The sequence below is a fragment of the Trachemys scripta genome, chromosome 2 (assembly GCF_013100865.1).
Source record: "Trachemys scripta elegans isolate TJP31775 chromosome 2, CAS_Tse_1.0, whole genome shotgun sequence".
Classification (NCBI taxonomy): domain Eukaryota; kingdom Metazoa; phylum Chordata; order Testudines; family Emydidae; genus Trachemys; species Trachemys scripta.
In genome coordinates, this window is record NC_048299.1 from 56,810,774 (window position 1) to 56,824,012 (window position 13,239).

A 13,239-nucleotide genomic window follows, 5' to 3' on the forward strand; every position below is an offset into this window, starting at 1 on the left:
CCCAATAGCACATATACTGGTGATTAAAAAACAGTCTTCTGGAAGATTGGGCAGCTTAACCCCTTCCATTCTATCATTTTCTTGTCATTCACTTGAAGTAGAGGGTAATGTAAGAGAAGGATGTATTTCTACATGATTTGTTCTTTAGCTGGATGGAATTAGATCATGGGATTCCCTGACTTAAGGCTCACAAACTGGTTGATCCTGCACAGTTTGAGTGTTATGTTCATACCACTTTCTACATCTTCAAGTTATTCAAATAGACTGAAGCACCACACTATTCATGAATGAAGCATGAGTTCATCTGAAAAAGCACTACAGAAATTGTGTACATACTTAAAAAAAAACAGGTGTGAGGGTGGTGGTGGGGAAGTTAACTTGTAAATATTTCATTCTACCAATGTAAAATTTGTATTCCAACACATGACTATAGCCCTGCATAAACAAGAGCAATATGGTATGCAAAGTGATATTTATTCCCATCTTTAAATAACATAGCTGGTCCACCACATTTATTATGTCAAATTAAGCTCCTGGGACAAGAAGTTTTAATATGAATCTATTTAGGTCTTCTATCTTTCCCAAATGGTTTCCAAGTCTTAGCAAAAGTGTCTCCACAAGTCTTGTTTGCCCATTCAATTTAACTGATAATTCCATTGTCTTTAATTGATCTTTCTACATAACCACAGCTGTATCAAGAATACTGGGTTTCTAGCTGAATTGCTTCATGTCTGTTATTTTGCTCCATCTGATCAACAATGCTGGGTTTCAGTATTCCCCTGCTTTGTCAATGTTAATGCAACGGCAAATGATAAAGATGCCCTTTGCCAGGAAACATTGATAGCCCTTAATAATAAACAATTTATGCACTTCAGATTGCTGCTATATATGAGCAGGTTTAGTCAACCCCTGAAGAGAACCTGCACCTTCTCATTACTGGGCAGCAGTAGTGAGAAAGCAATTCACCAAGCCCTAGGGTTGGCAATCACCCGTATTTTCTGCTATGAGTAAATAACTTCAATTGATTTAATCATAAAAGAATAACAGGAAAACTACATTGATTTCCACATCCCTAATGTGAACATCAGAATATATTGACCAAGTTGCATGTAAGAAGGTTGTATCTATTTATATGAACTGAAGAAATGTCAATATTTGATCATTGCTCTAACAAAAAGAATATGACAATTTTGACTATCTCAGAATGGACTGAAGTAACATTATGCAGTACTATGGTTCAATATAGAGTATAAGTGATAACACTCTATACTATTCATTAGGTCAAAAAGAGTAAAATCCATAATTTCTGGCAAATGGATCGCCTATTAATTGTAATGGGCCATTCACAATCCTATAGTACATGTAATAATATAGCAGACCTTGTTTTTTATTAAAGAAATCAAACAGAGCGGTAGCAGGCTCATTTGTTATTCCTATAAACATAGCCACCACCACAAATGTTCAGTGCTAGCTAAACCCATAAGTGCAGAAACAACAAATTAAGAATACAGCTCCTTTTAAAAACTGTCCTAATATTTTACTGATGGAGCTGCTGAAACCATGATGCTTCTGCTGACAGCAAACCCTAAAATGATTTTTCTTTGCATTGAAGAATTTAGAATCATAAGTTGTTCAGTTAGAGGAACTGATGTCATCTTAAAAAAAAAAAAACAGCCAGCAATAATTTAACTGTTTCATCTGTTTTGTTGGTTATTGTGTCAGATTGATAACAACAACATTGAATCTGTTGTTAAAGAGTTACTTTCTAAAACGGCACACAAACTTTTTCATAATGTGTCTCTATATTAATAGATAGATTGTCTCCAGAACCACCTCCCTTCCCATGTGCAGTCACATAACATACCTCAGGCAATTACACCAACTGCTAACAGGACAAACTAATAGCTGGAAAGTAGTTAATGTATTTTTAGCTGGATTTAATGAAGTTTTGCAGCTGAAAACCAGGAGAAGAGTCAAAACCTAGTGACCAGTGAGCTTTCTGCAGATCACAGTCTGAGAACCGATGATTCCAAAAAGAGAGACAGTATAAAATCCTGACCCATTCAAATAAGTGGGAATTTTGTCATTGATTTCAATGGGGCCACAGTTTCACCCTGGGAACCCAACTTGATCTTTTTAGGTCATACGTATAAATCCTGGAGTTTGTTATGAGTATCTTATGCAGCAAAAGATGTAATACGATGCTTACAATTACAAAGCCTTTGTCGTAAACTGTATTTTGTAAACAGTTCATCACTGAGTAAAATAGGCATTTCATTTTGTTAGTTAAAAACACAAATTATAAATGGGATTTTCTCTCTTTTCTATATTCATCAGAACTGAGGCACTCTTAGGATTGTGCCAGAAGATTCCTTTTGATGTCTCTGATCCTAATTCTGAAAATTCAACAACTTTGGGAGGTTTTTTTTATATTGTTGGACTTATTGTGGCTTCCTCATCCTCTGCTAAAACTCTATCAAAGCAGATTTGAGAGAACCCCGAGAACCCCAGGACACACCCATTTATCTGTAGTAAAGAGCAGGAATTAACTATGAATCACAGGAGCTTGTTCACCATGTCACCAAAACCTACATCTTCTTTATGGATCCTGTAAAGAAATGCTTGTGTAGAGTCAGAATCAACATCCCACTGCACAATACATAATTTGCTACAAGTGGATGAACCAGTTTGAAGAGCTGGAACATGATACTTCTGAAATAATACGGAATCACCCTTGCGGAAGGTTACTAAAGAGGAGTGAAAAGTGGTAAGGAAAATAGGCACTCTCAAGCTGTCTAAGGCAAGAAAAGAAGAGGAAAGTGTTCTGAGAAAATACCACATGTCAAATTGACTGGTTATATTTGTGGGTCCTAACGTCAAAAAGTGAACAACTCAGCCCAGGTAAGAGCCTGATCCAAAACCCATTGAAGTTAATGGAAAGATTCCCATTGACTTTAGTGGGCTTTGAATTGGGCCCTGAAAGGGCTTTGCTTATGTGGAAATCTGCTGCAACATAAAGTAGGAATCTTGAGACCCAACATAGAATCATAGAACTGTAGGCCTGAAAGGGACCTAGAGACGTCATCGAGTCCAGACCACTGTGCTGAGGCAGGACCAAGTAAACCTAGACCGTCCCTGATGGGTGTTTTTCCATCCTAATCTTAAAAACCTCCAATAATGGAGATCCCACAGCCTTCCTTGGAACTCTGTTCAAGAGCATAACTACCCTTATAGTTAGAAAGTTTTTCCTAATATCTAACCTAAATCTCCCTTGTTTCAGATTAAGCTCATAACTTCTTGTCCTACTTGTCATGGACATCGAGAACAGTTGATCAAAGTCCTCCTTATAACAGTCCTTACCGTATTTGAAGACTGTTATCAGGTCCCTCTTCAGTCTTCTTTTTTCAAGACTAAACATGCCCAGTTTTTAAACTTTCCTTTTAGGTCAGGTTTTCTAAACCTTTTATCATTTTTGTGTTTTCCTTTGGACTTTCTCCAATTTGTTGTCATCTTTCCTAAAGTGTGGCACCCAGACATGGACAAAGTACTGAGGCCTTGTGAGAGCTGAGTAGAGTAGGACAATTACCTCCCGGATCTTACAAACGACACTCCTGGTAATACGTCCCAGAACGATATTAGCCTTTTTTGAAATTGCATCGCTTTGTTGACTCATATTCAATTTGTGACCTATTATAACACCCAGACCCTTTTCAGCAGTGCTACCACATAGCCAGTTATTTCATGTTTTGTAGTTGTGAATTTGTTTTTTCTTTCCTAACTTCAATACTTTGCACATAACTTTATTGAATTTCATATTGTTGATTTTAGACCAATTCTCCAATTTGTCAAATTCATTTTGAATTCTAATCCTGTCCTTCAAAATGATTGCAACCCCTGCCATCTTTGTATCATCGTGTCTTGTAGGACTAGGGTATCCTTGTAGCTGGCCCATTGCAAGCTACTGCTGTGTACATCTGGTCAAACTTTTAGTTATAAATAACATTAATTATGAAATTAATTTGTTTAATAATGCACCCTTTTTTTATTAGTAAATTGTTCACAATCAAATCCTTATTTCAGAGAGTGTATTTGTTGTTCACCACATAGTTCTGAAAAATCAAATTGACCTCTTGGTTGCTCACAATCTATTTACTTTAAATGTTTGGTATTTATGTTGTGGGATTGTGATTGGTCACCTGAGTCACATGATATTGTTTCTCCTTTATTGGATAATCAAGTTTTTGAACAGGAGAGTAATAAATGCCAGATAATGAACTTTCATTCTGCATTTTGGGCTAAATGATGATTATTCTTGTTAAAATGCATGAAACTTCTGGGGTTCATGAACTTTTTCACAAATGCCTGGCAGTCATTGGAATACTTGTGAATAGGGAATAAATAAGAGTGTGAGCCATAACAAACTGAACATTACACATATACTATTCAGTCAGCTATGCTGCTAGTAATGGGATGAAGTGGCAAAGAGCCCATTGATGCCCTCCAACACTGGGTTTTGGCCATGTGGATCATGTGCTGTGTTGAGGCAGACTGGCCATGCCTTTTTTGTGGGTAACACATCCACTCTTTCTTCCTCCCATTCACTACAGGAAATCATTGTGGTTATTTAATCTGCACTGTGCAGGAGGCTGTTGTGGCCAGATGATGTTATGTTTCCTTTAACAGATTAGGTATAGTGCTGAAGGGTTACAAAACCAAGAAAACCATATTATCAGTAATAGTGCTAAATGACAAATATTTCTTATTTGTAATAGAGCTTAACTTAATATTTCATGTATAGGCATTTTACAGCAATACGTAATTATGTCATTAATTCTGATGTCAAATTCATAAATTATAAGCCATGCCAGCTGTACTAACATGTCATCTTTAGACATCGAAATTGAAAAGAGTATATAATTGATCGGAGCTACATGTTGCAAGTGCGTTAATAATAACTAACTTTTTTTGCATTGCCATTGTGCTAGTTTTTGCTATCCAAAGTCCATAAACAGTCCATGTTCTCTCTTAACTGATTGTTTCAGGGGAACTATACAATCCAGACTCCAACTGAGATCATCTCATAAATTTCCTCAAATTGATCAGAATTATCATAGTTAGAGTAGTACCCAGACCCAGGCCAGTGACCACTCATTGCTCATTTGAAGGAATAACATTTGTATGCATACATTTGAATTAAAAAAAAAGAGTTCATGGAATTTAAATGACAGACAGTTCCTTAGCTTTCTCATTTACATTACACTAGGCTTGTCTACACTTACCGGGGGATTGACATGCCGCGATCGATGCTTCGGCGGTCAATTTAGCGGGTCTAGTGAAGACCTGATAAATCAACCACAGATTGCTCTCCCGTCGACTCCTGTACTCCACCTGAATGAGAAGCGCAAGGGGAGTTGACAGGAGAGCATCTCCAGTCGACATCACATAGTGTGGACCCCGTGGTAAATAGATCTAAGTACATTGACTTCAGCTACATTATTCACGTAGCTGAAGTTGTGTAACTTAGATCAATCTCCCCCTGTAGTGTAGACAAGGCTTAAAAATCAAGATGTATAGGAAACACATAGCAGGAGATTAAATACCCTCATTATACAAGCCCAAAATAATGAAAATGTAGGACTTTTTATGTGGTTTTTTTACCTAATTTTTGAGTTCTCAGTTGGAATTCAAATGACAGACCCACCAAAGTAAGAGATGGAAAGACCTGATAGGCCACCTAGTCTAGTTCACTGACAGTACCCAACAATTCAAGTTCTAGTGCTTTGAACAGTAAAGAGTCAGATGTGTCTGAGATGTAAATATTACAGGGCAGAGTGTGCTTAGTAGGCATAGACCTGCATCAGAGGTGGTGTGGAGGCACACCACTCCATTGGAAACTCCACCTCTCAGAAGGGTGTGACATGTATTCTGCCAAGCTTTGCAGCTGAGTTTTATGGTTGTAATGCTCTGAACAAAAACTGCAGCCTCTGCCCAACATTCTGATTAGTGTCTGCACTTTGTTGCTTGGGCCCATTTCTGCTAATAATTTCTATTACAAATATTTTGTTCTTTTATTACTGTCTACTTATTTTCCGATATGGCATGACTAGCTAGATCTTTAATGTCTTTCCCTTTGTTTCCAGGCTTTAAAAATGTGCTTTGGTACGAAAGTGGATATTAATTTTTGTTATCTCTACAGGATCTTTATATAGTAGCTTTGTCCAAATGACTGTTCAATGATTATACAAACCTATTTATATAAGAACCACTTTTCCCTCAACTAAAATGCAGCCACCTCTGGGTGAAACTCAACAACTGTTTAATAATGTACAGCAATAGTTCATGACCTAAAGTAAGAGTGAATACCATATCCAGTTGAAATTGCGTAGAAGATTTAGGCACTGAAGATATTATCTAATTACCAGAGTTGAAATTTGGGCAGGACATGGGGATTAACACCCATACTCTCATGAAAACTATCATGGATTCTTTAAGGTCGCAAGTGGTCAAGACCATAGTTTTGTAGCTCATCTGAAAGACAGCTACACCTCAACAGCACAATGACCCATAGACAACTCCGAGCCAGGACATTAGTTCAATATCTACTCAGAGGGAAGAGTGCCACCTACTGAATCACCAATGCCTCTTATTTCTTTCAAAATCCATTGCTTTCATAAAAAAACCAAAACAAAACACTGTTTGCTGTCTGATTTTGTGCTGCTTTACACCAATATTCATCCAAAATGATAAACAACATATGGAAAAACCATGCCTTTAGACTTTGTAACCCTGGTAGAAATTAACCCAGTACCCACCTCTATGCAAACTACATTTTAAAAAAAAATTTCAGTCCTGCATTGAATGGCTTCTGATTCAGTGGGTATTAATGTAAATCTGATATTTCAGAATGCTTGTTAAGGAGCTTGTCTGAAAAAGGTGTTGTGCAAATGTAGATTGATTGACTGTATACCAGACATGAATTCAAATTTTTGAAAAACAAACCTGCTTACATGGAAATGCCAATAACTACCATATATTTAGTTAAATAAGAGCAATAAATAACCCTACAAAACTGTGATGCTAATTTTTATGTTTGCTGCACCATTTTAGCACCCTCATAAACCTGTAGTAGCTTTAACAGAAATATGGTCTAAAGCAGCATATTTTATTCTCCTACGTTAAAATAGAAAAGACCAAACAAGTAGAATATGGAAAGTCTTAAAACCATTTTTTTGCACTAGATCTTGCTGAAATATTATTATTAATACATTTCACATCCTTTTTATTTTGGTGGCTGGTGATGGTACATTTATTATTTGGATTCCAGCTGTGGAAACCACTGAAGCAGACTGCATAAAGGAAATATTACTGTGTCTCTTAGCCAACCTTTCAGCAATCACACACTATGGCTTTTTCCAAAGGAGTGTTTGCTTTTAACTAAAAAAAAAAAAAAAAAAAAAAAGCTTGTTTGACCTTTAGGTGCTACTGTTCTGGAATGACATGAGCTATGGTGGCTGATACAATGAGGGGCACGAAAGAATTTAATATGGAATAGAGTTATTTTTCAGATATTGTTGTATAAATTAAATGACACATTGTACCCTTCAACAGCCTCTTCTACAGGGGCCAGAGAGCCCACCTGGGTTTGCCTGGTGGAATTTTCAAAGTGCTTCTCTCAGGTGGAATTAGGGGTATGGCCTTCAAACTCTGGTGATTTTATAGCTCCATAGGGAAAGGCATCTCCCACTGCACAGAGGGACTGCCTCTCTGCATTGCTGAAAGCCTCCTTCTTTTCCCCTGGCAGACTGGCACTCTTAAGAACTGCAGTGTCACTGACAGGCCCAGCTGCTACTCTCCTTCGTGGGGGATAGGATAGCACTAGAAAAGGCATTCTGGGAACCAGCATAAGCTATATTGGTATAAGGACTTCTTATACTGATATAACTGCACATACATTAGGGCTTTTACCAGCATCCCTATGTCAGCAAAATATCACTCCCTTAATTGACATAGCCATGCTCATAAAATTTTAAGTGTAGACTGAAATCCTGCTATTTTAGCCCATTTAGTATGCAAGTTACACCAATGTGTAAAGAAACCACCATTTGTGTCGCCTTTGAATTTGGCCCTGTATGCAAATATCTGTGATATTGGCTAACGGCTATTGTTAGTATTCAGCCTTCAGTACAATAGTTTGCTCTTATTCAGTTTCTGGGAACTGTATTTCATCAGTGAAACTAGGACTTGTAATTCTCTACCAGTAGTGGCAGAGGTGGAAACTGATTTACTCTACAGTTTTTACCATTGCTATCATCAGTGGCAAACTACTCTCTGGACTTGTCTATACACACACAAGTACTGCTGTGACTATATTGGTACAATTAAATTCCATATTAGACATTGTACTAGTATAACTATATTGGTAAAATATATATATACCACTAAGTAAAATAGCTATACTGGTACAAAACTTGTGTGTGGACCAGACCTCAGTGTTTCAAGTATAGACAAGGCCTCTAAGGACAAGACATTACTGGAAGCATGGGAATGCATTGAGAAGACAACATCAAATTTAAAACAGAAAAGAGCAGAAATAAATGCAGAATTAATGAGTGGCTTTCATAAGCAGTATCAGTCTAAAGAAGCAATCTTCAGAAGACTTGTTATTGTTGATGGTAGGCTATTGAACAGCATCTTATACAAGCCATTTTAACTACACTTAAGCTAAGTGAAAAACCAAAAAAGAAAAAAAAAAACAGCTTACAAAGTTAAAAGGGCAGATTTTCACTTCAGCAGTCGTAATCATGAGTAACTGTAAATGTAAGATAATTTGCACAGATAATCATCCTTTGGGGAAAAAAGTGCCGGTTTGAGTAAACATGATTTGAAAATGCTTTCCTTCACTTTGCTTCTCCCATCCATTCAGTCCTCTGTTATAGACAATATAATTTAGGTGCTACAGTACAAGGCTTGGCTAGCAGAGTTATTTATTTTAAAATAACTCAGACGGAGTATAGGCTCTTTAAACTAGAAGGAGATTGTCTGGATGATTTGTTGTTTACTCATTCAAGCTTCTTTCCCACCCACACGCTGTCTTCCTCAGTTGTAAAAATTCATTCACAGCAGGGGAACTTAATGGCTTTACCTGTCTTTAATTTATGCAGCATTTTCAAATTGTGCTATCCTTGCAGGTGTGACCAAGCTTTTGTTGAGGCTTTATTTTATTTTTTTAATTCTGATCTACCTGCTTGAATCTGTCAAGAGTCCATTTGTATGCACACAGCTAATGTGCTAGAAATAAAAGCCACAATCTGTCAAATAAACTCTCTGCACCTGTATGAAGCAGTTAAATTGTTCCATCTACCATTATTCTCTGAGATCAAAGGGTCCTCACTGTGAGGGGCTCCAAAGAAATAAAGGAAATGATAGACCTACTTGTCCTTGAGCTTAAAAAAAAAGTGAACTAGTTCAACTACCTGAAGGAGCTTTTGTTTGGCGTGGGCACATGAACGCATTCTTTCACATTAAGAACCAAGAGGAAGAAATTCATTCACTAGTTATTATGGTGACGTAGCTGTGGCATTCATGTGTTTTTAACCTTGAATAATTTTTGTCTCTAAAGCTCCAAACAAGTTTTATCCTGTCCACAGGTCAGTTTTGTTACAAAGGCCAATTAGTGGTGCTACCTTAGCCTGCAGCAAAAAGCCAAGTAATGGTGGGGCAAGCCCCATCGAGAGGTGATGAATAGCCTGTAGAGCTATAATTTGAGAGGGTGGGGGAAGGGGGGCTTTGAAGCATTTACCTTACATGGAACTCCATTGTCACTGCAGGCTGTTTGATCTTAAAATAATTTACTTAATGATCTCACCATGGGAGCAATTGGCAGAGCAAGATTAGGTTGTAAGGGCCTAATGGACATGGGAAAACTTAAAATTACTCCAAGAAAGGTATGTACAGGACTAAGATTTTTCTGTGTGGATCCATGATTGAAATAGGCAAAAGCTTCTCTGATGCTGACTTTGCACATATTGACAAAGGAAACAAGAAGAAATTCTGTATTTAATTAACATTTGAGGATATTTTAAAACCTTTTTAATCCTCATGCTTTTTTCAAAGAACAGGGACATTATTTTTTTTTTATAACAGGTCAAATATAGAATCCTTTAAAAACAAATAATGCAGCTGCTTAGAGCAGTCTATTGTTGAAAGCACATAGTTAGCAAAATATTTCATTTTGGATAAATAGTGGATTGAAAAGTCTGAGGTAGAGGTTTGTGCTTGGGCAAAGTGTAACATGGCCCCTTTCACTCAGCAAATGCCATAAAATAAGAATTATTAGATGGTTTTATAATCAAACAGGAGAACCATGCTACATTTTGTGGAAATGGAATTTAGAATATACTGTATTCTAGATATACACTATTACATTAGTCACTGCCTTTTAAGTACTTGCAAATGGCAGATGTAACCTTACACAGATATTCCATTCACTTGCAAAGGGAAGACCTCAGATACTACAGAAATGTTAATTAGGTGAACGGCAGAATTGTACACATTTTAATGGTGAATGCTCTATAATTCTTTACTATGCCTTCATAGGCACAAACCTTTATGTAAAATAGAAAGGATTAGAGAGTGTGCATGAGAGAGACTAATATAATCACATGCAGACTCTAAGCTTTTTCTACTGTACACAAGTGTGTGTGTGCATTCAAAGATGTAGAAATGATTTTACCATGATCACCATTAAAATAGAGACAGGGTGGTTGAGATAGTATCTTTTATTCGACCAAGTTTTGTTGGTGAAAGAGAAAAGCTTTCAAGCTACACCACATTAAAATTAAAATACAGAATCATCTATAGTACAGATAAAAGGGCCAACTCCTGCTTGTCTGACACATGTGACTAGTGTTTCTAGAGCCAAAGCAAGGGGAATAAACCCAGGAGCAAGGTAAGCAGTTTCTGGCTCAGAATCAGAAAGTAAGCATATACAATAGTGACATCTGTTAGGACTCAGTTCTCTTTATAAGATAACCTATAATTAGAGCTGGTCAATTTTTTTATTTTATTTTATTTATTTTTTTAGAAATCATTTTGAAAACATTTTTTTCAAAATTTCCTGCAATTTTTTTTGTTTGTTTTCCCCTTTCTCTCTCCTCTCCTTTTCCAGAGACTACATGGAAAATAGAAAAGAAAGCAAAAAGGGGAAATAACACTAAACTGAAAAAAGTTCATTTTGAAAACTGAAAAACTGAATATTTTTCTGGGTTTTTTAAAAACATTTGTCAAAAAGGAAAGTACAATTGTTTGATGAAACCTTTTGTTTAGGTGAAAAAAGATAATTTTCCATTAAAAATATTTTGATGGGAAACTTTCATTCAGCTCTATGCATAAGATAAACATGAGCCAAGTTCTCTTGCACGTTACAGCCACTTTGCACTGCTCCGCTAGTATAACTGACCCCTGATGGTGTAAACGCTCCTACATCACTCCAGCTCCCTGCTGTGGGCATCACCGAGAAATGGGGGCATACCCAGAGCAAAGGGGCATGGATGCAATGTTTCTGTCCCAGGCCAGTCCTGGTCTGCACTGATGAATGAAGTCTTCTATATATCTACAGGGGGCAGCATGGCAAGCTTCTCACACACTGTCTGGCCGGCATGCCTCAGTCCTATCTGGAAGGGATTTCCTCTGGGAACAACAGGGGTACTTCAGGCTCCACAATCCATGCGGTTCTTTTCCTCCCTGCTGAATCTGCCAGTTAGTGTAAAGCAACAGGTGAGGTTGTGATGTGGAAACTGGAGCAGAGAGCCCACAAACTCATCTCATATAGGGGACATCAAACATCCATTAGAAATGGAAAACTTTCAATCCCTCCTGAGCTGGCCTGAACTCATACTGGTGGCTGGCTGATCAAAGAATTGTAACTCATTGGTCTGAGGCATTCAGTCCCCCAGTAAGTGGGGTTCCTAGATGTATCTATTACCTCTTTTAAAAATCCCTACATTAAAAGAACATTAAGGTTGAAAAGTCAAGCAGAGTATTAGAAAATGCCAGCATTAAGCAGGGCCGGCTCCAGGGTTTTGGCCGCCCCAAGCAGCCAAAACCAAAACAAAAAACAAACAAACAAAAACAAAAAAAGCCGCGATCACGATCTGCTGCGGCAATTCAGCGGGAGGTCCTTCACTCCCAGGCGGAGTGAGGGACCATCCACCGAATTGCCACTGAATACCTGGACCTGCCGCCCCTCTCCGGAGCGGCCGCCCCAAGCACCTGCTTGAGAAGCTGCTGCCTGGAGCCGGCCCTGGCATTAAGGCTACTTGTGCACCTTTAATTCTGATCTTCTTGTGCAGATGTATTATGATGCAGTCTTTAATTGTATGATCACACACTACTTTTTCCTCCCTGGGCTGTCAACAGGATCAGGGCCGCCGAGATCAGGTTCAGGCCCCGGTGAAAAAAAATTTCAGCCCCCCCCCGCAAAGGCGGACTGGCAAAACAGGGCCGACGGGGGCAGAGGGGGGGAGCCGGGCCCCGGGCCCCGTTCTGGACCGCCAGGCCCGGTAATTTGTACTGGCTTCCCCCCTCCTCTTGTCAGCCCTGAGCAGGATGTAAACCCAGACGTTCAGATCAACAGCACCAACCTCTTCTGCTTGAGCTAAAGGAGTTGGTTGTTATCCTCTGTGCACCAGCCCCTAGAGAAGGACATGAGTTGGCAGGTAGCTCACCTATCATGGCACTGTGGTGAAATCATGGGAGTCAGCATTTCTTGATTTTGTTCCTGGCTCTAGGAGCAGTGTGGTCGGGGGGGTTACAGACAGCAAAGGCAGCACATCCATTTGGCGTTTACATTCTGAAAGGCAGTGTAACAAAGTGGATGAGATTTGACAGTTATATTAAAAATTGTGATAACCTTGTACAATATCTCAGTTCCAATTCACTATAGCTTAGGTATTAGGGCGTCTTTTGAGCCACTAGTGCATACTTGCTTAGGATACCACTGTGGTAGGTGCTGTATAAAAACCTAAAAGAGGTAGATCTATAATCCTTAAAATGAATGGCAGTTACCATGGGCACACATTGATGGGGACAAAAACCCCATAAAGTGTATATATACTCTCCTTCTCCCTCCCCCCGCACCTTCCCAATCTTTTGCCCTTATGGTAACATTTGGTTAAGTTTCTGCATCTTTCAACTTTGCTCCTCTAGTGCTCTGGGATTTTCCAGGCACACTGTGCCCTC